The following is a 22,345-nucleotide window of genomic DNA, read 5'->3' as shown; positions in this document are numbered from 1 at the left end:
GATCAAAAAGTATTCCGTGGCTCTGCGTTAAGCTGGAGAAGGCTGCATGGGGGAAAGTTTTCTGGTATTCCCGAAACTTCTGCGGGTTGAGGAGGGAGAGAAACATCAGTCTTTCGTCGTTTTGAAATCTGGTCCGTGTCGGGCAAACAATATTGTCCAGAATCCTGTCATGGAGTTGGCAGTAGTGCGCACAAGAATCTTGCGCTTGACCTCTTCGTGCGCTTGGAGCACCCACACTGCATTCAGTGGCCTCGTAGATTTCCTCATATCGGCTCCTCGAGTTCAATTGTGTCACACAATTCCTCTACTCTCTCAAGACAAAACTGTACATCCAGTTTGTTGTTCTGAGTGATTGAGTGACTGAGTGAGTAGGTGAGTTACACAATCAGTGAGTAGGTGAGTTACACAGAGTAGGTGAGTTACACAATCAGTGAGTGAGTAGGTGAGTTACACAATCAGTGAGTGAGTAGGTGAGTTACACAATCAGTGAGTGAGTAGGTGAGTTACACAATCAGTGAGTGAGTAGGTGAGTTACACAATCAGTGAGTGAGTAGGTGAGTTACACAATCAGTGAGTGAGTAGGTGAGTTACACAATCAGTGAGTGAGTAGGTGAGTTACACAATCAGTGAGTGAGTGAGTGTGTGAAGGGGTGTGTGTGCTAGTGCGGGAGTGTGTGTGCGTGCATGTGTCTGTGAGTGTGTGTATGAGAGGGTGTGAGAGTGTGAGGGTGTGAGCGTGAGTGCGTGCGAGTGTGAGTATGTGTGTGAGTGTTTGTGTGTGTGTGGTGAGCAAGTGATAGCATGAGTGAGTGAATGAGTGACTGATTGACTAACTTATTAAGTGAGTAAGTGAATGACTGAGTGTGTGTAGGTGAGTGACAGTTAGTGAGTGACTGAGTGATTTAGTGAGTAAATGAGTGAGTGAATGTGAGTGAGTAGGTGAGTGATTGAGTGAGTGAGGTGAGTGAGTGACAGTGATTTAGTGAGTAAATAAGTGAGAGAGTGAGTGACTGAGGAAGTGAGTGAATGAGTGAGTAGGTGAGTGACAGTGAGTGATTGAGTGAGGTGAGTGTGTGAATGAGTGATTTAGTGAGTAGGTGAGTTACACAATCAGTGAGTGAGTAGGTGAGTTACACAATCAGTGAGTGAGTAGGTGAGTTACACAATCAGTGAGTGAGTAGGTGAGTTACACAATCAGTGAGTGAGTAGGTGAGTCACACAATCAGTGAGTGAGTAGGTGAGTCACACAATCAGTGAGTGAGTAGGTGAGTCACACAATCAGTGAGTGAGTAGGTGAGTCACACAATCAGTGAGTGAGTAGATGAGTTACACAATCAGTGAGTGAGTGTGTGAAGTTGCGTGAGTACGTGTGCGTGCATGAGTGTGTGTGAGAGTGTGAGAGGGTGTGAGGTGAGCGAGGTGAATGAGTGGGTGGTTGTTTTGATTGGAGAGTGAGTGTGAGTGAGCGAGGTAGGTGGGTGAGCGAGGTAGGTGGGTGAGCGAGGGGGTGAGCGAGGGGGTGAGCGAGGTAGGTGGATGACCGAGGGGGTGAGCGAGGGGATGAGCGAGGTAGGTGGGTGAGCGAGGGGGTGAGCGAGGGAGCGAGTGGATTAGTGAGTAAATGAGTGAGTGAGGGAGTGACTGATTGACTAACTTATTAAGTGAGTGACTGAGTGAGTGAGTAGGTGAGTGACAGTCAGTGAGTGACTGACTTCGTGATTTAGTGAGTAAATGTGTGATTGATTGAAAGAGTGAGTGACACTGTGAGTGACACTGAGTGAGTGAGTGACACTGAGTGAGTGAGTGACACTGAGTGAGTGAGTGACACTGAGTGAGTGAGTGACACTGAGTGAGTGAGTGACACTGTGAGTGAGTGACACTGTGAGTGAGTGACACTGTGAGTGAGTGACACTGTGAGTGAGTGACACTGTGAGTGAGTGAGTGACACTGTGAGTGAGTGACACTGTGAGTGAGTGACACTGTGAGTGAGTGACACTGTGTGAGTGAGTGACACTGTGTGAGTGAGTGACACTGAGTGAGTGAGTGACACTGTGTGAGTGAGTGACACTGTGAGTGAGTGAGTGATTTAGTGAGTAAATGAGTGAGAGAGTGAGTGACTGAGGAAGTGAGTGAGAGTGAGTGACACTGAGTGAGTGACACTGTGAGTGAGTGACACTGTGAGTGAGTGACACTGTGAGTGAGTGACACTGTGAGTGAGTGACACTGTGAGTGAGTGACACTGTGAGTGAGTGACACTGTGAGTGAGTGACACTGTGAGTGAGTGACAATGTGAGTGTGTGATTGAGTGAGTAGGTGAGTTACACAGTCAGTGAGTGACGGACGGACGGAAGGAGGGAGGGAGTGAGTGACTGAGGAAGTGAGTGAGAGAGTGAGTGAAGGACGGACGGAAGGAGGGAGGGAGTGAGTGACTGAGGAAGTGAGTGAGTGAGTGACACTGTGAGTGAGTGACACTGTGAGTGAGTGAGTGTGTGATTGAGTGATTAGGTGAGTTACACAGTCAGTGAGTGACGGACGGACGGAAGGAGGGAGTGAGTGACACTGAGTGAGTGACACTGAGTGAGTGAGTGACACTGAGTGAGTGAGTGACACTGAGTGAGTGAGTGACACTGAGTGAGTGAGTGACACTCTGAGTGAGTGAGTGACACTGAGTGAGTGAGTGACACTGAGTGAGTGAGTGACACTGAGTGAGTGAGTGACACTGTGAGTGACTGAGTGACACTGTGAGTGACTGAGTGACACTGTGAGTGACTGAGTGACACTGAGTGACTGAGTGACACTGAGTGAGTGAGTGACACTGAGTGAGTGAGTGACACTGAGTGAGTGAGTGACACTGAGTGAGTGACACTGAGTGAGTGAGTGACACTGAGTGAGTGAGTGACACTGAGTGAGTGAGTGACACTGAGTGAGTGAGTGACACTGAGTGAGTGAGTGACACTGTGAGTGAGTGACACTGTGAGTGAGTGACACTGTGAGTGAGTGACACTGTGAGTGAGTGACACTGTGAGTGAGTGACACTCAGTGAGTGAGTGAGTGACACTCAGTGAGTGAGTGAGTGACACTCAGTGAGTGAGTGAGTGACACTCAGTGAGTGAGTGAGTGACACTCAGTGAGTGAGTGAGTGACACTCAGTGAGTGAGTGAGTGAGTGACACTCAGTGAGTGAGTGAGTGACACTGAGTGAGTGAGTGACACTGTGAGTGAGTGACACTGTGAGTGAGTGACACTGTGAGTGAGTGACACTGTGAGTGAGTGACACTCAGTGAGTGAGTGAGTGACACTCAGTGAGTGAGTGAGTGACACTCAGTGAGTGAGTGAGTGACACTCAGTGAGTGAGTGAGTGACACTCAGTGAGTGAGTGAGTGACACTCAGTGAGTGAGTGAGTGACACTGAGTGAGTGAGTGAGTGACACTGAGTGAGTGAGTGAGTGACACTGAGTGAGTGAGCGAGGTAGGTGGGTGAGCGAGGTAGGTGGGTGGGTGAGCGAGCGAGGTAGGTGGGTGGGTGGGTGAGCGAGCGAGGTAGGTGGGTGAGCGAGCGAGGTAGGTGGGTGAGCGAGCGAGGTAGGTGGGTGAGCGAGCGAGGTAGGTGGGTGAGCGAGCGAGGTAGGTGGGTGAGCGAGCGAGGTAGGTGGGTGAGCGAGCGAGGTAGGTGGGTGAGCGAGCGAGCGAGGTAGGTGGGTGAGCGGGCGAGCGAGGTAGGTGGGTGAGCGGGCGAGCGAGGTAGGTGGGTGAGCGGGCGAGCGAGGTAGGTGGGTGAGCGGGCGAGGTCGGTGGGCGAGCGAGGGGGTGGGCGAGCGAGGTTGGGCGAGCGAGGGGGGTGGGTGGGCGGGTGAGCGAGGGGGGTGGGTGGGCGGGCGAGCGAGGGGGGTGGGTGGGCGGTTGAGCGGGGTGGGTGGGCGGTTGAGCGGGGTGGGTGGGCGGTTGAGCGGGGTGGGTGGGCGGGCGAGCGGGGTGGGTGGGCGGGCGAGCGGGGTGGGTGGGCGGGCGAGCGGGGTGGGTGGGCGGGCGAGCGGGGTGGGTGGGCGGGCGAGCGGGGTGGGTGGGCGGGCTAGCGGGGCGGGTGGGCGAGCGAGGTGGGCGGGCGAGCGAGCGGGTGGATGAGCGGGCGAGCGAGCGGGCGAGCAAGGTGGGTGGGCGAGCGGGCGAGCGAGGTGGGTGGGCGAGCGGGCGAGCGAGGTGGGTGGGTGAGCGAGGTGGGTGGGTGAGCGAGCGGGGTGGGTGGGTGGGTGGCTGGGTGCGCGAGCGATCGAGGTGGGTGGGTGAGCGAGCGAGGTGGGTGGGTGAGCGAGCGAGGTGGGTGGGTGGGTGAGCGAGCGAGGTGGGTGGGTGGGTGAGCGAGCGAGGTGCGTGGGTGAGCGAGCGAGGTGGGTGGGTGAGCGAGCGAGGTAGGTGGGTGGGCGTGCGAGGAAGGTGGGTGAGCGAGGTAGGTGGGTGAGCGAGCGAGGTAGGTGGGTGAGCGAGCGAGGTAGGTGGGTGAGCGAGCGAGGTAGGTGGGTGAGCGAGCGAGGTAGGTGGGTGAGCGAGCGAGGTAGGTGGGTGAGCGAGCGAGGTAGGTGGGTGAGCGAGGTAGGTGGGTGAGCGAGCGAGGTAGGTGGGTGAGCGAGCGAGGTAGGTGGGTGAGCGAGCGAGGTAGGTGGGTGAGCGAGCGAGGTAGGTGGGTGAGCGAGCGAGGTAGGTGGGTGAGCGAGCGAGGTAGGTGGGTGAGCGAGCGAGGTAGGTGGGTGAGCGAGCGAGGTAGGTGGGTGAGCGAGCGAGGTAGGTGGGTGAGCGAGCGAGGTAGGTGGGTGAGCGAGCGAGGTAGGTGGGTGAGCGAGCGAGGTAGGTGGGTGAGCGAGCGAGGTAGGTGGGTGAGCGAGCGAGGTAGGTGGGTGAGCGAGCGAGGTAGGTGGGTGAGCGAGCGAGGTAGGTGGGTGAGCGAGCGAGGTAGGTGGGTGAGCGAGCGAGGTAGGTGGGTGAGCGAGCGAGGTAGGTGGGTGAGCGAGGTAGGTCGGTGAGCGAGGAAAGTGGGTGTGTGAGGTAGGTGGGTGAGCGAGGTAGGTGGGTGAGCGAGGGGGTGAGCGAGGTAGGTGGGTGAGCTAGGGGGCAAGGGGGTGAGTGAGGATGCGAGGGAGCGAGTGAGTTAGTGAGTTAGTGAGTAAATGTGTGAGTGAGGGAGTGACTGAGTGAGTGAGTAGGAGAGTGACAGTCAGTGAGTGACTGACTGAGTGATTTATTGAGTAAATGTGAGTGAGTTTCTAACTGAGTGATTGAGTAAGTAAGGGAATGTTAGAGTGAGTGAGTGATTGAGGGAGTGAGTTAGTGAATGAGTGAGTATGTGATTGATTGAGTAGGTGAGTTACACAGTCAGTGAGTGACGGACGGAGGGAGGGAGGGAGTGAGTGACACTGTGAGTGAGTGAGTGACACTGAGTGAGTGAGTGACACTGTGAGTGAGTGAGTGACACTGAGTGAGTGAGTGACACTGTGTGAGTGAGTGACACTGTGTGAGTGAGTGACACTGTGAGTGAGTGAGTGACACTGAGTGAGTGAGTGACACTGTGAGTGAGTGAGTGACACTGTGAGTGAGTGAGTGACACTGTGTGAGTGAGTGAGTGACACTGAGTGAGTGAGTGACACTGAGTGAGTGAGTGACACTGAGTGAGTGAGTGACACTGAGTGAGTGAGTGACACTGAGTGAGTGAGTGACACTGTGAGTGAGTGAGTGACACTGTGAGTGAGTGAGTGACAATGTGAGTGAGTGACACTGTGATTGAGTGACACTGAGTGAGTGAGTGACACTGTGAGTGAGTGAGTCAGTGACACTGTGAGTGAGTGAGTGACACTGAGTGAGTGACACTGAGTGAGTGACACTGATTGAGTGACACTGATTGAGTGACACTGAGTGAGTGACACTGATTGAGTGACACTGAGTGAGTGACAGTGAGTGAGTGAGTGAGTGACACTGAGTGAGTGAAACTGTGAGTGAGTGAGTGATTGACACTGTAAGTGAGTGAGTGACACTGAGTGTGTGAGTGACACTGTGAGTGAAAGACACTGAGTGAGTGAGTGACACTGTGAGTGAGTGAGTGACACTGAGTGAGTGAGTGACACTGTGAGTGAGTGACACTGAGTGAGTGACACTGAGTGAGTGACAATGAGAGAGTGAGTGAGTGATACTGTGAGTGAGTGAATGATTGAGTGACACTGAGTGAGTGAGTGACACTGTGAGTGAGTGAGTGACACTGAGTGAGTGACACTGTGAGTTAGTGACACTGAGTGAGTGACACTGAGTGAGTGAGTGACACTGAGTGAGTGAGTGACACTGAGTGAGTGACACTGTGAGTTAGTGACACTGAGTGAGTGACACTGAGTGAGTGAGTGACACTGAGTGAGTGAGTGACACTGTGAGATACACTGTGAGTGAGTGAATGACACTGAGTGAGTGAGTGACACTGTGAGTGAGTGAGTGACACTGTGTGTGAGTGAGTGAGTGACACTGTAAGTGAGTGAGTGACACTGTGAGTGAGTGACACTGTAAGTGAGTGAGATACACTGTGAGTGAGTGGCACTGTAAGTGAGTGAGTGACACTGTGAGTGAGTGAGTGACACTGTGAGTGAAAGACACTGAGTGAGTGACACTGTGAGTGACACTGTGAGTGAAAGACACTGAGTGAGTGACACTGTGAGTGACACTGGGAGTGAGTGAGTGACACTGTGTGAGTGACACTGTGTGAGTGAGTGACACTGTGTGAGTGAGTGACACTGTGAGTGAGTGACACTGAGTGAGTGAGTGACACTGTGAGTGAGTGAGTGACACTGTGAGTGAGTGAGTGACACTGTGAGTGAGTGACACTGTGAGTGAGTTAGTGACACTGTGAGTGAGTGAGTGACACTGTGAGTGAGTGAGTGACACTGTGAGTGAGTGACACTATGAGTGACACTGAGTGGGTGAGTGACACTGAGTGAGTGACACTGTGAGTGAGTGAGTAAGTGACTGAGTGATTTAGTGAGTAAATGAGTGAGAGAGAGTGACTGAGGAAGTGAGTGAATGAGTGAGTAGGCGAGTGACAGTCAGTGAGTGATTGAGTGAGGTGTGTGTGAATGAGTGAGTAGGTGAGTGACAGTGAGTGATTGAGTGAGGTGAGTGTGTGAATGAGTGATTTAGTGAGTGAATGAGTGAGTGAGTAGGTGAGTTACACAATCAGTCTGTAGGTGAGTTACACAATCAGTGAGTAGGTGAGTTCCACAATCAGTGAGTAGGTGAGTTACAATCAGTGAGTGAGTGTGTGTGAAGGGGTGTGTGTGCTAGTGCGTGTGTGCATGTGAGTGTGTGTCTGTATGAGAGTGTGAGTGAGGTAGGTGAGTGAGGTAGGTGAGTGAGGTAGGTGAGTGAGGTAGGTGAGTGAGGTAGGTGAGTGAGGTAGGTGAGTGAGGTACGTGAGTGAGGTAGGTGAGTGAGGTAGGTGAGTGAGGTAGGTGAGTGAGGTAGGTGAGTGAGGTAGGTGAGTGAGGTAGGTGAGTGAGGTAGGTGAGTGAGGTAGGTGAGTGAGGTACGTGAGTGAGGTAGGTGAGTGAGGTAGGTGAGTGAGGTAGGTGAGTGAGGTAGGTGAGTGAGGTAGGTGAGTGAGGTAGGTGAGTGAGGTAGGTGAGTGAGGTAGGTGAGTGAGGTAGGTGAGTGAGGTAGGTGAGTGAGGTAGGTGAGTGAGGTAGGTGAGTGAGGTAGGTGAGTGAGGTAGGTAAGTGAGGTAGGTGAGTGAGGTAGGTGAGTGAGGTAGGTGAGTGAGGTAGGTGAGTGAGGTAGGTGAGTGAGGTAGGTGAGTGAGGTAGGTGAGTGAGGTAGGTGAGTGAGGTAGGTGAGTGAGGTAGGTGAGTGAGGTAGGTGAGTGAGGTAGGTGAGTGAGGTAGGTGAGTGAGGTAGGTGAGTGAGGTAGGTGAGTGAGGTAAGTGAGTGAGGTAGGTGAGTGAGGTGAGTGAGGTGAGCAGGTGGGTGGTTGGTTGGTTTGATTGGTGAGTGAGTGAGTGAGCAAGGTAGGTGGGTGAGCGAGGTAGGTGGATGAGTGAGGTAGGTGGGTGAGCGAGGTAGGTGGGTGAGCGAGCGAGGTAGGTGGGTGAGCGAGCGAGGTAGGTGGGTGAGCGAGCGAGGTAGGTGGGTGAGCGAGCGAGGTAGGTGGGTGAGCGAGCGAGGTAGGTGGGTGAGCGAGCGAGGTAGGTGGGTGAGCGAGCGAGGTAGGTGGGTGAGCGAGCGAGGTAGGTGGGTGAGCGAGCGAGGTAGGTGGGTGAGCGAGCGAGGTAGGTGGGTGAGCGAGCGAGGTAGGTGGGTGAGCGAGCGAGGTAGGTGGGTGAGCGAGCGAGGTAGGTGGGTGAGCGAGCGAGGTAGGTGGGTGAGCGAGCGAGGTAGGTGGGTGAGCGAGCGAGGTAGGTGGGTGAGCGAGCGAGGTAGGTGGGTGAGCGAGCGAGGTAGGTGGGTGAGCGAGCGAGGTAGGTGGGTGGGCGAGCGAGGTAGGTGGGTGGGCGAGCGAGCGAGGTAGGTGGGCGAGCGAGCGAGGTAGGTGGGCGAGCGAGCGAGGTAGGTGGGCGAGCGAGCGAGGTAGGTGGGTGAGCGAGCGAGGTAGGTGGGTGAGCGAGCGAGGTAGGTGGGTGAGCGAGCGAGGTAGGTGGGTGAGCGAGCGAGGTAGGTGGGTGAGCGAGCGAGGTAGGTGGGTGAGCGAGCGAGGTAGGTGGGTGAGCGAGGAAAGTGGGTGTGTGAGGTAGGTGGGTGAGCGAGGTAGGTGGGTGAGCGAGGGGGTGAGCGAGGTAGGTGGGTGAGCTAGGGGGCAAGGGGATGAGCGAGGTAGGTGGGTGATAGAGGGGGTGAGTGAGGATGCGAGGGAGCGAGTGAGTTAGTGAGTAAATGAGTGAGTGAGGGAGTGACTGAGTAGGTGAGTGAGTAGTTGAGTGACAGTCAGTGAGTGACTGACTGAGTGATTTATTGATTAAATGTGAGTGAGTTTGACACTGAGTGAGTGACACTTAGTGAGTGACACTGTGAGTGAGTGAGTGAATGAGTGACACTGTGCGTGACTGAGTGAGTGAGTGACTCTGTAAGTGAGTGAGTGACACTAAGAGTGAGTGACACTGTAAGTGAGTGAGTGACACTGTAAGTGAGTGAGTGACACTGAGTGAGTGAGTGACACTGTGAGTGACAATGTGAGTGAAAGACACTGAGTGAGTGACACTGGGAGTGAGTGAGTGACACTGAGTGAGTGAGTGACACTGTGAGTGTGTGAGTGACACTGTGAGTGAGTGACACTGACTGAGTGAGTGACACTGTGAGTGAGTGAGTGACACTGTGTGAGTGAGTGACACTGTGAGTGAGTGAGTGACACTGAGTGAGTGACACTGTGAGTGAGTGACACTGAGTGAGTATGTGATTGAGTGAGTAGGTGAGTTACACAGTCAGTGAGTGACAGACGGAGGGAGGGAGGGAGTGAGTGAGTGACACTGAGTGAGTGAGTGAGTGACACTGTGAGTGAGTGAGTGACTCTGAGTGAGTGAGTGACACTGTGTGACTGAGTGACACTGAGCATTAACTGGTATTGATCCGGTTTAGAGAGTTCAAGGGACTGCCGAAGCCCGGGTTTGATTCAGGGTACGCTTACCAAAACTCTTTATATGAGCCAATTCGGCTCATGTCGGTGACAGGAATCAAACTTGACTGCAAAAAAACTCATAGCTTACAGGTAAACAGTTTTCATACTGACTGCCATCTGATTTAGGCTGGGCTTCCCAGGTCCAATGCTTTGCCGAAACCTGGGATTGAACCAGGGACCTTTAGATCTTCAGTCTAACGCTCTCCCAACTGAGCTACTTCGGCTGATTGTCTACAGCATTAAACAACTTGGACTCCAAATTGACTCATGGCTTACTAGTATAATATTCCATTTGGAGCATTAACTGGTATTGATCCGGTTTAGAGAGTTCAAGGGACTGCCGAAGCCCGAGTTTGATTCAGGGTACGCTTACCAAAACTCTTTATATGAGCCAATTCGGCTCATGTCGGTGACAGGAATCAAACTTGACTGCAAAAAAACTCATAGCTTACAGGTAAACAGTTTTCATACTGACTGCCATCTGATTTAGGCTGGGCTTCCCAGGTCCAATGCTTTGCCGAAACCCGGGATTGAACCAGGGACCTTTAGATCTTCAGTCTAACGCTCTCCCAACTGAGCTACTTCGGCTGATTGTTTACGGTGTTAAACAACTTGGACTGCAAATTGACTCATGGCTTACTAGTATAATATTCCATTTGGAGCATTAACTGGTATTGATCCGGTTTAGAGAGTTCAAGGGACTGCCGAAGCCCGAGTTTGATTCAGGGTACGCTTACCAAAACTCTTTATATGAGCCAATTCGGCTCATGTCGGTGACAGGAATCAAACTTGACTGCAAAAAAACTTATAGCTTACAGGTAAACAGTTTTCATACTGACTGCCATCTGATTTAGGCTGGGCTTCCCAGGTCCAATGCTTTGCCGAAACCCGGGATTAAACCAGGGACCTTTAGATATTCAGCCTAACGCTCTCCCAACTGAGTTACTTCGGCTGATTGTTTACAACGTTAAACAACTTGGACTGCAAATTGACTCATGGCTTACTAGTATAATATTCCATTTGGAGCATTAACTGGTATTGATCCGGTTTAGAGAGTTCATGGGACTGCCGAAGCCCGGGTTTGATTCAGGGTACGCCTACCAAAACTCTTTATATGAGCCAATTCGGCTCATGTCGGTGACAGGAATCAAACTTGACTGCAAAAAAACTCATAGCTTACAGGTAAACAGTTTTCATACTGACTGCCATCTGATTTAGGCTGGGCTTCTCAGGTCCAATGCTTTGCCAAAACCCGGGCTTGAACCAGGGACCTTTAGATTTTCAGTCTAACGCTCTCCCAACTGAGCTACTTCGGCTGATTGTTTACAACGTTAAACAACTTGGACTGCAAATTGACTCATGGCTTACTAGTATAATATTCCATTTGGAGCATTAACTGGTATTGATCCGGTTTAGAGAGTTCAAGGGACTGCCGAAGCCCGAGTTTGATTCAGGGTACGCCTACCAAAACTCTTTATATGAGCCAATTCGGCTCATGTCGGTGACAGGAATCAAACTTGACTGCAAAAAAACTCATAGCTTACAGGTAAACAGTTTTCATACTGACTGCCATCTGATTTAGGCTGGGCTTCCCAGGTCTAATGCTTTGCCGAAACCAGGGATTGAAACAGGGACCTTTAAATCTTCAGTCTAACGCTCTCCCAACAGAGCTACTTCGGCTGATTGTTTACAGCGTTAAACAACTTGGACTGCAAATTGACTCATGGCTTACTAGTATAATATTCCATTTGGAGCATTAACTGGTATTGATCCGGTTTAGAGAGTTCAAGGGACTGCCGAAGCCCGAGTTTGATTCAGGGTACGCCTACCAAAACTCTTTATATGAGCCAATTCGGCTCATGTCGGTGACAGGAATCAAACTTGACTGCAAAAAAACTCATAGCTTACAGGTAAACAGTTTTCATACTGACTGCCATCTGATTTAGGCTGGGCTTCCCAGGTCCAACGCTTTGCCGAAACCCGGTATTGAACCAGGGACCTTTAGATCTTCAGTCTAACGCTCTCCCAACTGAGCTACTTCGGCTGATTGTTTACAGCGTTAAACAACTTGGACTGCAAATTGACTCATGGCTTACTAGTATAATATTCCATTTGGAGCATTAACTGGTATTGATCCGGTTTAGAGAGTTCAAGGGACTGCCGAAGCCCGAGTTTGATTCAGGGTACGCTTACCAAAACTCTTTATATGAGCCAATTCAGCTCATGTCGGTGACAGGAATCAAACTTGACTGCAAAAAAACTCATAGCTTACAAGTAAACAGTTTTCATACTGACTGCCATCTGATTTAGGCTGGGCTTCCCAGGTCCAATGCTTTGCCGAAACCCGGGATTGAACCAGGGACCTTTAGATCTTCAGTCTAACGATCTCCCAACTGAGCTACTTCGGCTGATTGTTTACAGCGTTAAACAACGTGGACTGCAAATTGACTCATGGCTTACTAGTATAATATTCCATTTGGAGCATTAACTGGTATTGATCCGGTTTAGAGAGTTCAAGGGACTGCCGAAGCCCGAGTTTGATTCAGGGTACGCTTACCAAAACTCTTTATATGAGCCAATTCGGCTCATGTCGGTGACAGGAATCAAACTTGACTGCAAAAAACACTCATAGCTTACAGGTAAACAGTTTTCATACTGACTGCCATCTGATTTAGGCTGGGCATCCCAGGTCCAATGCTTTGCCGAAACCCGGGATTAAAACAGGGACCTTTAGATCTTCAGTCTAACGCTCTCCCAACTGAGCTACTTCGGCTGATTGTTTACAGCGTTAAACAACTTGGTCTGCAAATTGACTCATGGCTTACTAGTATAATATTCCATTTGGAGCATTAACTGGTATTGATCCGGTTTAGAGAGTTCATGGGACTGCCGAAGCCCGAGTTTGATTCAGGGTACGCCTACCAAAACTCTTTATATGAGCCAATTCGGCTCATGTCGGTGACAGGAATCAAACTTGACTGCAAAAAACACTCATAGCTTACAGGTAAACAGTTTTCATACTGACTGCCATCTGATTTAGGCTGGGCTTCCCATGTCCAATGCTTCGCCGAAACCCGGGCTTGAACCAGGGACCTTTAGATCTTCAGTCTAACGCTCTCCCAACTGAGCTACTTCGGCTGAATGTTTACGGCATTAAACAACTTGGACTGCAAATTGACTCATGGCTTACTAGTATAATATTCCATTTGGAGCATTAACTGGTATTGATCCGTTTTAGAGAGTTCAAGGGACTGCCGAAGCCCGAGTTTGATTCAGGGTACGCTTACCAAAACTCTTTATATGAGCCAATTCGGCTCATGTCGGTGACAGGAATCAAACTTGACTGCAAAAAAACTTATAGCTTACAGGTAAACAGTTTTCATACTGACTGCAATCTGATTTAGGCTGGGCTTCCCAGGTCCAATGCTTTGCCGAAACCCGGGATTAAACCAGGGACCTTTAGATCTTCAGTCTAACGCTCTCCCAACTGAGCTACTTCGGCTGATTGTTTACAGCGATAAACAACTTGGACTGCAAATTGACTCATGGCTTACTAGTATAATATTCCATTTGGAGCATTAACTGGTATTGATCCGGTTTAGAGAGTTCAAGGGACTGCCGAAGCCCGAGTTTGATTCAGGGTACGCCTACCAAAACTCTTTATATGAGCCAATTCGGCTCATGTCGGTGACAGGAATCAAACTTGACTGCAAAAAAACTCGTAGCTTACAGGTAAACAGTTTTCATACTGACTGCCATCTGATTTAGGCTGGGCTTCCCAGGTCCAATGCTTTGCCGAAACCAGGGATTGAAAAAGGGACCTTTAGATCTTCAGTCTAACGCTCTCCCAACTGAGCTACTTCGGCTGATTGTTTACAGTGTTAAACAACTTGGACTGCAAATTGACTCATGGCTTACTAGTATAATATTCCATTTGGAGCATTAACTGGTATTGATCCGGTTTAGAGAGTTCAAGGGACTGCCGAAGCCCGAGTTTGATTCAGGGTACGCCTACCAAAACTCTTTATATGAGCCAATTCGGCTCATGTCGGTGACAGGAATCAAACTTGACTGCAAAAAAACTCATAGCTTACAGGTAAACAGTTTTCATACTGACTGCCATCTGATTTAGGCTGGGCTTCCCAGGTCCAATGCTTTGCCGAAACCTGGGATTGAACCAGGGACCTTTAGATCTTCAGTCTAACGCTCTCCCAACTGAGCTACTTCGGCTGATTGTTTACAGCGTTAAACAACTTGGACTGCAAATTGACTCATGGCTTACTAGTATAATATTCCATTTGGAGCATTAACTGGTATTGATCCGGTTTAGAGAGTTCAAGGGACTGCCGAAGCCCGAGTTTGATTCAGGGTACGCTTACCAAAACTCTTTATATGAGCCAATTCGGCTCATGTCGGTGACAGGAATCAAACTTGACTGCAAAAAAACTCATAGCTTACCGGTAAACAGTTTTCATACTGACTGCCATCTGATTTAGGCTGGGCTTCCCAGGTCCAATGCTTTGCCGAAACCTGGGATTGAACCAGGGACCTTTAGATCTTCAGTCTAACGCTCTCCCAACTGAGCTACTTCGGCTGATTGTTTACAGTGTTAAACAACTTGGACTGCAAATTGACTCATGGCTTACTAGTATAATATTCCATTTGGAGCATTAACTGGTATTGATCCGGTTTAGAGAGTTCAAGGGACTGCCGAAGCCCGAGTTTGATTCAGGGTACGCCTACCAAAACTCTTTATATGAGCCAATTCGGCTCATGTCGGTGACAGGAATCAAACTTGACTGCAAAAAAATCTCATAGCTTACAGGTAAACAGTTTTCATACTGACTGCCATCTGATTTAGGCTGGGCTTCCCAGGTCCAATGCTTTGCCGAAACCTGGGATTGAACCAGGGACCTTTAGATCTTCAGTCTAACGCTCTCCCAACTGAGCTACTTCGGCTGATTGTTTACAGTGTTAAACAACTTGGACTGCAAATTGACTCATGGCTTACTAGTATAATATTCCATTTGGAGCATTAACTGGTATTGATCCGGTTTAGAGAGTTCAAGGGACTGCCGAAGCCCGAGTTTGATTCAGGGTACGCTTACCAAAACTCTTTATATGAGCCAATTCGGCTCATGTCGGTGACAGGAATCAAACTTGACTGCAAAAAAACTCATAGCTTACCGGTAAACAGTTTTCATACTGACTGCCATCTGATTTAGGCTGGGCTTCCCAGGTCCAATGCTTTGCCGAAACCTGGGATTGAACCAGGGACCTTTAGATCTTCAGTCTAACGCTCTCCCAACTGAGCTACTTCGGCTGATTGTTTACAGCGTTAAACAACTTGGACTGCAAATTGACTCAAGGCTTAATAGTATAATATTCCATTTGGAGCATTAACTGGTATTGATCCGGTTTAGAGAGTTCAAGGGACTGCCGAAGCCCGAGTTTGATTCAGGGTACGCTTACCAAAACTCTTTATATGAGCCAATTCGGCTCATGTCGGTGACAGGAATCAAACTTGACTGCAAAAAAACTCATAGCTTACAGGTAAACAGTTTTCATACTGACTGCCATCTGATTTAGGCTGGGCTTCCCAGGTCCAATGCTCTGCCGAAACCCGGGATTGAACCAGGGACCTTTAGATCTTCAGTCTAATGCTCTCCCAACTGAGCTACTTCGGCTGATTGTTTACAGCGTTAAACAACTTGGACTGCAAATTGACTCATGGCTTACTAGTATAATATTCCATTTGGAGCATTAACTGGTATTGATCCGGTTTAGAGAGTTCAAGGGACTGCCGAAGCCCGAGTTTGATTCAGGGTACGCTTACCAAAACTCTTTGTATGAGCCAATTCGGCTCATGTCGGTGACAGGAATCAAACTTGACTGCAAAAAAACTTATAGCTTACAGGTAGACAGTTTTCATACTGACTGCCATCTGATTTAGGCTGGGCTTCCCAGGTCCAATGCTTTGCCGAAACCCGGGATTGAACCAGGGACCTTTAGATCTTCAGTCTAACGCTCTCCCAACTGAGCTACTTCGGCTGATTGTTTACAGCGTTAAACAACTTGGACTGCAAATTGACTCATGGCTTACTAGTATAATATTCCATTTGGAGCATTAACTGGTATTGATCCGGTTTAGAGAGTTCAAGGGACTGCCGAAGCCCGAGTTTGATTCAGGGTACGCTTACCAAAACTCTTTATATGAGCCAATTCGGCTCATGTCGGTGACAGGAATCAAACTTGACTGCAAAAAAACTTATAGCTAACAGGTAAACAGTTTTCATACTGACTGCCATCTGATTTAGGCTGGGCAACCCAGGTCCAATGCTTTGCCGAAACCCGGGCTTGAACCAGGGACCTTTAGATCTTCAGTCTAACGCTCTCCCAACTGAGCTACTTCGGCTGATTGTTTACAGCGTCAAACAACTTGGACTGCAAATTGACTCATGGCTTACTAGTATAATATTCCATTTGGAGCATTAACTGGTATTGATCCGTTTTAGAGAGTTCAAGGGACTGCCGAAGCCCGAGTTTGATTCAGGGTACGCTTACCAAAACTCTTTATATGAGCCAATTCGGCTCATGTCGGTGACAGGAATCAAACTTGACTGCAAAAAAACTTATAGCTTACAGGTAAACAGTTTTCATACTGACTGCCATCTGATTTAGGCTGGGCTACCCAGGTCCAATGCTTTGCCGAAACCCGGGATTAAACCAGGGACCTTTAGATCTTCAGTCTAACGCTCGCCCAACTGAGCTACTTCGGCTGATTGTTTACAGCGTTAAACAACTTGGACTGCAAATTGACTCATGGCTTACTAGTATAATATTCCATTTGGAGCATTAACTGGTATTGATCCGGTTTAGAGAGTTCAAGGGACTGCCGAAGCCCGAGTTTGATTCAGGGTACGCCTATCAAAACTCTTTATATGAGCCAATTCGGCTCATGTCGGTGACAGGAATCAAACTTGACTGCAAAAAAACTCATAGCTTACAGGTAAACAGTTTTCATACTGACTGCCATCTGATTTAGGCTGGGCTTCCCAGGTCCAATGCTTTGCCGAAACCAGGGATTGAAACAGGGACCTTTAGATCTTCAGTCTAACGCTGTCCCAACTGAGCTACTTCGGCTGATTATTTACAGTGTTAAACAACTTGGACTGCAAATTGACTCATGGCTTACTAGTATAATATTCCATTTGGAGCATTAACTGGTATTGATCCGGTTTAGAGAATTCAAGGGACTGCCGAAGCCCGAGTTTGATTCAGGGTACGCCTACCTAAACTCTTTATATGAGCCAATTCGGCTCATGTCGGTGACAGGAATAAAACTTGACTGCAAAAAACACTCATAGCTTACAGGTAAACAGTTTTCATACTGACTGCCATCTGATTTAGGCTGGGCTTCCCAGGTCCAATGCTTTGCCGAAACCCGGGATTAAACCAGGGACCTTTAGATCTTCAGTCTAACGCTCTCCCAACTGAGCTACTTCGGCTGATTGTTTACAGTGTTAAACAACTTGGACTGCAAATTGACTCATGGCTTACTAGTATAATATTCCATTTGGAGCATTAACTGGTATTGATCCGGTTTAGAGAGTTCAAGGGACTGCCGAAGCCCGAGTTTGATTCAGGGTACGCCTACCAAAACTCTTTATATGAGCCAATTCGGCTCATGTCGGTGACAGGAATCAAACTTGACTGCAAAAAAACTCATAGCTTACAGGTAAACAGTTTTCATACTGACTGCCATCTGATTTAGGCTGGGCTTCCCAGGTCCAATGCTTTGCCGAAACCTGGGATTGAACCAGGGACCTTTAGATCTTCAGTCTAACGCTCTCCCAACTGAGCTACTTCGGCTGATTGTTTCCAACGTTAAACAACTTGGACTGCAAATTGACTCATGGCTTACTAGTATAATATTCCATTTGGAGCATTAACTGGTATTGATCCGGTTTAGAGAGTTCAAGGGACTGCCGAAGCCCGAGTTTGATTCAGGGTACGCTTACCAAAACTCTTTATATGAGCCAATTCGGCTCATGTCGGTGACAGGAATCAAACTTGACTGCAAAAAAACTCATAGCTTACAGGTAAACAGTTTTCATACTGACTGCCATCTGATTTAGGCTGGGCTTCCCAGGTCCAATGCTTTGCCGGAACCCGGGATTGAACCAGGGACCTTTAGATCTTCAGTCTAACGCTCTCCCAACTGAGCTACTTCGGCTGATTGTTTACAGCGTTAAACAACTTGGACTGCAAATTGACTCATGGCTTACTAGTATAATATTCCATTTGGAGCATTAACTGGTATTGATCCGGTTTAGAGAGTTCAAGGGACTGCCGAAGCCCGAGTTTGATTCAGGGTACGCTTACCAAAACTCTTTATATGAGCCAATTCAGCTCATGTCGGTGACAGGAATCAAACTTGACTGCAAAAAAACTTATAGCTTACAGGTAAACAGTTTTCATACTGACTGCCATCTGATTTAGGCTGGGCATCCCAGGTCCAATGCTTTGCCGAAACCCAGGATTAAACCAGGGACCTTTAGATCTTCAGTCTAACGCTCTCCCAACTGAGCTACTTCGGCTGATTGTTTACAGTGTTAAACAACTTGGACTGCAAATTGACTCATGGCTTACTAGTATAATATTCCATTTGGAGCATTAACTTGTATTGATCCGGTTTAGAGAGTTCATGGGACTGCCGAAGCCCGAGTTTGATTCAGGGTACGCCTACCTAAACTCTTTATATGAGCCAATTCGGCTCATGTCGGTGACAGGAATCAAACTTGACTGCAAAAAACACTCATAGCTTACAGGTAAACAGTTTTCATACTGACTGCCATCTGATTTAGGCTGGGCTTCCCAGGTCCAATGCTTTGCCGAAACCCGGGATTAAACCAGGGACCTTTAGATCTTCAGTCTAACGCTCTCCCAACTGAGCTACTTCGGCTGATTGTTTACAGCGTTAAACAACTTGGACTGCAAATTGACTCATGGCTTACTAGTATAATATTCCATTTGGAGCATTAACTGGTATTGATCCGGTTTAGAGAGTTCAAGGGACTGCCGAAGCCCGAGTTTGATTCAGGGTACGCCTACCAAAACTCTTGATATGAGCCAATTCGGCTCATGTCGGTGACAGGAATCAAACTTGACTGCAAAAAAACTCATAGCTTACAGGTAAACAGTTTTCATACTGACTGCCATCTGATTTAGGCTGGGCTTCCCAGGTCCAATGCTTTGCCGAAACCCGGGCTTGAACCAGGGACCTTTAGATTTTCAGTCTAACGCTCTCCCAACTGAGCTACTTCGGCTGATTGTTTACAGCATGAAACAACTTGGACTGCAAATTGACTCATGGCTTACTAGTATAATATTCCATTTGGAGCATTAACTGGTATTGATCCGGTTTAGAGAGTTCAAGGGACTGCCGAAGCCCGAGTTTGATTCAGGGTACGCTTACCAAAACTCTTTATATGAGCCAATTCAGCTCATGTCGGTGACAGGAATCAAACTTGACTGCAAAAAAACTTATAGCTTACAGGTAAACAGTTTTCATACTGACTGCCATCTGATTTAGGCTGGGCATCCCAGGTCCAATGCTTTGCCGAAACCCAGGATTAAACCAGGGACCTTTAGATCTTCAGTCTAACGCTCTCCCAACTGAACTACTTCGGCTGATTGTTTACAGTGTTAAACAACTTGGACTGCAAATTGACTCATGGCTTACTAGTATAATATTCCATTTGGAGCATTAACTTGTATTGATCCGGTTTAGAGAGTTCATGGGACTGCCGAAGCCCGAGTTTGATTCAGGGTACGCCTACCTAAACTCTTTATATGAGCCAATTCGGCTCATGTCGGTGACAGGAATCAAACTTGACTGCAAAAAACACTCATAGCTTACAGGTAAACAGTTTTCATACTGACTGCCATCTGATTTAGGCTGGGCTTCCCAGGTCCAATGCTTTGCCGAAACCCGGGATTAAACCAGGGACCTTTAGATCTTCAGTCTAACGCTCTCCCAACTGAGCTACTTCGGCTGATTGTTTACAGCGTTAAACAACTTGGACTGCAAATTGACTCATGGCTTACTAGTATAATATTCCATTTGGAGCATTAACTGGTATTGATCCGGTTTAGAGAGTTCAAGGGACTGCCGAAGCCCGAGTTTGATTCAGGGTACGCCTACCAAAACTCTTGATATGAGCCAATTCGGCTCATGTCGGTGACAGGAATCAAACTTGACTGCAAAAAAACTCATAGCTTACAGGTAAACAGTTTTCATACTGACTGCCATCTGATTTAGGCTGGGCTTCCCAGGTCCAATGCTTTGCCGAAACCCGGGCTTGAACCAGGGACCTTTAGATTTTCAGTCTAACGCTCTCCCAACTGAGCTACTTCGGCTGATTGTTTACAGCGTGAAACAACTTGGACTGCAAATTGACTCATGGCTTACTAGTATAATATTCCATTTGGAGCATTAACTTGTATTGATCCGGTTTAGAGAGTTCATGGGACTGCCGAAGCCCGAGTTTGATTCAGGGTACGCCTACCTAAACTCTTTATATGAGCCAATTCGGCTCATGTCGGTGACAGGAATCAAACTTGACTGCAAAAAACACTCATAGCTTACAGGTAAACAGTTTTCATACTGACTGCCATCTGATTTAGGCTGGGCTTCCCAGGTCCAATGCTTTGCCGAAACCAGGGATTGAACCAGGGACCTTTAGATCTTCAGTCTAACGCTCTCCCAACTGAGCTACTTCGGCTGATTGTTTCCAACGTTAAACAACTTGGACTGCAAATTGACTCATGGCTTACTAGTATAATATTCCATTTGGAGCATTAACTGGTATTGATCCGGTTTAGAGAGTTCAAGGGACTGCCGAAGCCCGAGTTTGATTCAGGGTACGCTTACCAAAACTCTTTATATGAGCCAATTCGGCTCATGTCGGTGACAGGAATCAAACTTGGCTGCAAAAAAACTCATAGCTTACAGGTAAACAGTTTTCATACTGACTGCCATCTGATTTAGGCTGGGCTTCCCAGGTCCAATGCTTTGCCGGAACCCGGGATTGAACCAGGGACCTTTAGATCTTCAGTCTAACGCTCTCCCAACTGAGCTACTTCGGCTGATTGTTTACAGCGTTAAACAACTTGGACTGCAAATTGACTCATGGCTTACTAGTATAATATTCCATTTGGAGCATTAACTGGTATTGATCCGGTTTAGAGAGTTCAAGGGACTGCCGAAGCCCGAGTTTGATTCAGGGTACGCTTACCAAAACTCTTTATATGAGCCAATTCAGCTCATGTCGGTGACAGGAATCAAACTTGACTGCAAAAAAACTTATAGCTTACAGGTAAACAGTTTTCATACTGACTGCCATCTGATTTAGGCTGGGCATCCCAGGTCCAATGCTTTGCCGAAACCCAGGATTAAACCAGGGACCTTTAGATCTTCAGTCTAACGCTCTCCCAACTGAGCTACTTCGGCTGATTGTTTACAGTGTTAAACAACTTGGACTGCAAAGTGACTCATGGCTTACTAGTATAATATTCCATTTGGAGCATTAACTTGTATTGATCCGGTTTAGAGAGTTCATGGGACTGCCGAAGCCCGAGTTTGATTCAGGGTACGCCTACCTAAACTCTTTATATGAGCCAATTCGGCTCATGTCGGTGACAGGAATCAAACTTGACTGCAAAAAACACTCATAGCTTACAGGTAAACAGTTTTCATACTGACTGCCATCTGATTTAGGCTGGGCTTCCCAGGTCCAATGCTTTGCCGAAACCCGGGATTAAACCAGGGACCTTTAGATCTTCAGTCTAACGCTCTCCCAACTGAGCTACTTCGGCTGATTGTTTACAGCGTTAAACAACTTGGACTGCAAATTGACTCATGGCTTACTAGTATAATATTCCATTTGGAGCATTAACTGGTATTGATCCGGTTTAGAGAGTTCAAGGGACTGCCGAAGCCCGAGTTTGATTCAGGGTACGCCTACCAAAACTCTTTATATGAGCCAATTCGGCTCATGTCGGTGACAGGAATCAAACTTGACTGCAAAAAAACTCATAGCTTACAGGTAAACAGTTTTCATACTGAATGCCATCTGATTTAGGCTGGGCTTCCCAGGTCCAATGCTTTGCCGAAACCTGGGATTGAACCAGGGACCTTTAGATCTTCAGTCTAACGCTCTCCCAACTGAGCTACTTCGGCTGATTGTTTCCAACGTTAAACAACTTGGACTGCAAATTGACTCATGGCTTACTAGTATAATATTCCATTTGGAGCATTAACTGGTATTGATCCGGTTTAGAGAGTTCAAGGGACTGCCGAAGCCCGAGTTTGATTCAGGGTACGCTTACCAAAACTCTTTATATGAGCCAATTCGGCTCATGTCGGTGACAGGAATCAAACTTGACTGCAAAAAAACTCATAGCTTACAGGTAAACAGTTTTCATACTGACTGCCATCTGATTTAGGCTGGGCTTCCCAGGTCCAATGCTTTGCCGGAACCCGGGATTGAACCAGGGACCTTTAGATCTTCAGTCTAACGCTCTCCCAACTGAGCTACTTCGGCTGATTGTTTACAGCGTTAAACAACTTGGACTGCAAATTGACTCATGGCTTACTAGTATAATATTCCATTTGGAGCATTAACTGGTATTGATCCGGTTTAGAGAGTTCAAG

General features: G+C 48.3%; 25 non-coding genes across 25 annotated transcripts; all 25 read right to left on the bottom strand.

Annotated features, from left to right (window-relative positions):
- Positions 1 to 9,778: 9,778 nt before the first annotated feature.
- On the bottom strand, positions 9,779 to 9,851 carry trnaf-gaa (transfer RNA phenylalanine (anticodon GAA)). Its single transcript has one exon. It is a non-coding gene; the product is annotated as a tRNA-Phe (tRNA).
- Positions 9,852 to 10,142: 291 nt separating this feature from the next.
- On the bottom strand, positions 10,143 to 10,215 carry trnaf-gaa (transfer RNA phenylalanine (anticodon GAA)). The gene has a single exon. It is a non-coding gene; the product is annotated as a tRNA-Phe (tRNA).
- Positions 10,216 to 10,870: 655 nt separating this feature from the next.
- On the bottom strand, positions 10,871 to 10,943 carry trnaf-gaa (transfer RNA phenylalanine (anticodon GAA)). Its single transcript has one exon. It is a non-coding gene; the product is annotated as a tRNA-Phe (tRNA).
- A 655-nt stretch (positions 10,944 to 11,598) lies between these two features.
- trnaf-gaa (transfer RNA phenylalanine (anticodon GAA)) lies at positions 11,599 to 11,671 on the bottom strand. The gene has a single exon. It is a non-coding gene; the product is annotated as a tRNA-Phe (tRNA).
- A 1,021-nt stretch (positions 11,672 to 12,692) lies between these two features.
- Positions 12,693 to 12,765, bottom strand: trnaf-gaa (transfer RNA phenylalanine (anticodon GAA)). The gene has a single exon. It is a non-coding gene; the product is annotated as a tRNA-Phe (tRNA).
- A 291-nt stretch (positions 12,766 to 13,056) lies between these two features.
- Positions 13,057 to 13,129, bottom strand: trnaf-gaa (transfer RNA phenylalanine (anticodon GAA)). The gene has a single exon. It is a non-coding gene; the product is annotated as a tRNA-Phe (tRNA).
- Positions 13,130 to 13,784: 655 nt separating this feature from the next.
- Positions 13,785 to 13,857, bottom strand: trnaf-gaa (transfer RNA phenylalanine (anticodon GAA)). The gene has a single exon. It is a non-coding gene; the product is annotated as a tRNA-Phe (tRNA).
- A 291-nt stretch (positions 13,858 to 14,148) lies between these two features.
- trnaf-gaa (transfer RNA phenylalanine (anticodon GAA)) lies at positions 14,149 to 14,221 on the bottom strand. The gene has a single exon. It is a non-coding gene; the product is annotated as a tRNA-Phe (tRNA).
- Positions 14,222 to 14,513: 292 nt separating this feature from the next.
- On the bottom strand, positions 14,514 to 14,586 carry trnaf-gaa (transfer RNA phenylalanine (anticodon GAA)). The gene has a single exon. It is a non-coding gene; the product is annotated as a tRNA-Phe (tRNA).
- Positions 14,587 to 14,877: 291 nt separating this feature from the next.
- trnaf-gaa (transfer RNA phenylalanine (anticodon GAA)) lies at positions 14,878 to 14,950 on the bottom strand. The gene has a single exon. It is a non-coding gene; the product is annotated as a tRNA-Phe (tRNA).
- Positions 14,951 to 15,241: 291 nt separating this feature from the next.
- On the bottom strand, positions 15,242 to 15,314 carry trnaf-gaa (transfer RNA phenylalanine (anticodon GAA)). Its single transcript has one exon. It is a non-coding gene; the product is annotated as a tRNA-Phe (tRNA).
- A 291-nt stretch (positions 15,315 to 15,605) lies between these two features.
- trnaf-gaa (transfer RNA phenylalanine (anticodon GAA)) lies at positions 15,606 to 15,678 on the bottom strand. The gene has a single exon. It is a non-coding gene; the product is annotated as a tRNA-Phe (tRNA).
- Positions 15,679 to 15,969: 291 nt separating this feature from the next.
- trnaf-gaa (transfer RNA phenylalanine (anticodon GAA)) lies at positions 15,970 to 16,042 on the bottom strand. Its single transcript has one exon. It is a non-coding gene; the product is annotated as a tRNA-Phe (tRNA).
- A 1,020-nt stretch (positions 16,043 to 17,062) lies between these two features.
- Positions 17,063 to 17,135, bottom strand: trnaf-gaa (transfer RNA phenylalanine (anticodon GAA)). The gene has a single exon. It is a non-coding gene; the product is annotated as a tRNA-Phe (tRNA).
- A 291-nt stretch (positions 17,136 to 17,426) lies between these two features.
- On the bottom strand, positions 17,427 to 17,499 carry trnaf-gaa (transfer RNA phenylalanine (anticodon GAA)). The gene has a single exon. It is a non-coding gene; the product is annotated as a tRNA-Phe (tRNA).
- Positions 17,500 to 17,790: 291 nt separating this feature from the next.
- On the bottom strand, positions 17,791 to 17,863 carry trnaf-gaa (transfer RNA phenylalanine (anticodon GAA)). Its single transcript has one exon. It is a non-coding gene; the product is annotated as a tRNA-Phe (tRNA).
- A 656-nt stretch (positions 17,864 to 18,519) lies between these two features.
- trnaf-gaa (transfer RNA phenylalanine (anticodon GAA)) lies at positions 18,520 to 18,592 on the bottom strand. Its single transcript has one exon. It is a non-coding gene; the product is annotated as a tRNA-Phe (tRNA).
- Positions 18,593 to 18,883: 291 nt separating this feature from the next.
- trnaf-gaa (transfer RNA phenylalanine (anticodon GAA)) lies at positions 18,884 to 18,956 on the bottom strand. Its single transcript has one exon. It is a non-coding gene; the product is annotated as a tRNA-Phe (tRNA).
- Positions 18,957 to 19,612: 656 nt separating this feature from the next.
- Positions 19,613 to 19,685, bottom strand: trnaf-gaa (transfer RNA phenylalanine (anticodon GAA)). Its single transcript has one exon. It is a non-coding gene; the product is annotated as a tRNA-Phe (tRNA).
- A 291-nt stretch (positions 19,686 to 19,976) lies between these two features.
- On the bottom strand, positions 19,977 to 20,049 carry trnaf-gaa (transfer RNA phenylalanine (anticodon GAA)). Its single transcript has one exon. It is a non-coding gene; the product is annotated as a tRNA-Phe (tRNA).
- Positions 20,050 to 20,341: 292 nt separating this feature from the next.
- trnaf-gaa (transfer RNA phenylalanine (anticodon GAA)) lies at positions 20,342 to 20,414 on the bottom strand. Its single transcript has one exon. It is a non-coding gene; the product is annotated as a tRNA-Phe (tRNA).
- A 291-nt stretch (positions 20,415 to 20,705) lies between these two features.
- On the bottom strand, positions 20,706 to 20,778 carry trnaf-gaa (transfer RNA phenylalanine (anticodon GAA)). Its single transcript has one exon. It is a non-coding gene; the product is annotated as a tRNA-Phe (tRNA).
- A 656-nt stretch (positions 20,779 to 21,434) lies between these two features.
- trnaf-gaa (transfer RNA phenylalanine (anticodon GAA)) lies at positions 21,435 to 21,507 on the bottom strand. Its single transcript has one exon. It is a non-coding gene; the product is annotated as a tRNA-Phe (tRNA).
- Positions 21,508 to 21,798: 291 nt separating this feature from the next.
- trnaf-gaa (transfer RNA phenylalanine (anticodon GAA)) lies at positions 21,799 to 21,871 on the bottom strand. The gene has a single exon. It is a non-coding gene; the product is annotated as a tRNA-Phe (tRNA).
- Positions 21,872 to 22,162: 291 nt separating this feature from the next.
- Positions 22,163 to 22,235, bottom strand: trnaf-gaa (transfer RNA phenylalanine (anticodon GAA)). The gene has a single exon. It is a non-coding gene; the product is annotated as a tRNA-Phe (tRNA).
- Positions 22,236 to 22,345: the final 110 nt, after the last annotated feature.

Source organism: Stigmatopora argus, unplaced genomic scaffold (assembly GCF_051989625.1).
Source record: "Stigmatopora argus isolate UIUO_Sarg unplaced genomic scaffold, RoL_Sarg_1.0 HiC_scaffold_27, whole genome shotgun sequence".
Classification (NCBI taxonomy): Eukaryota; Metazoa; Chordata; class Actinopteri; order Syngnathiformes; family Syngnathidae; genus Stigmatopora; species Stigmatopora argus.
The sequence above is the reverse complement of the archived record's forward strand: the minus strand, read 5'-3'. Positions and strand labels throughout refer to the sequence as shown.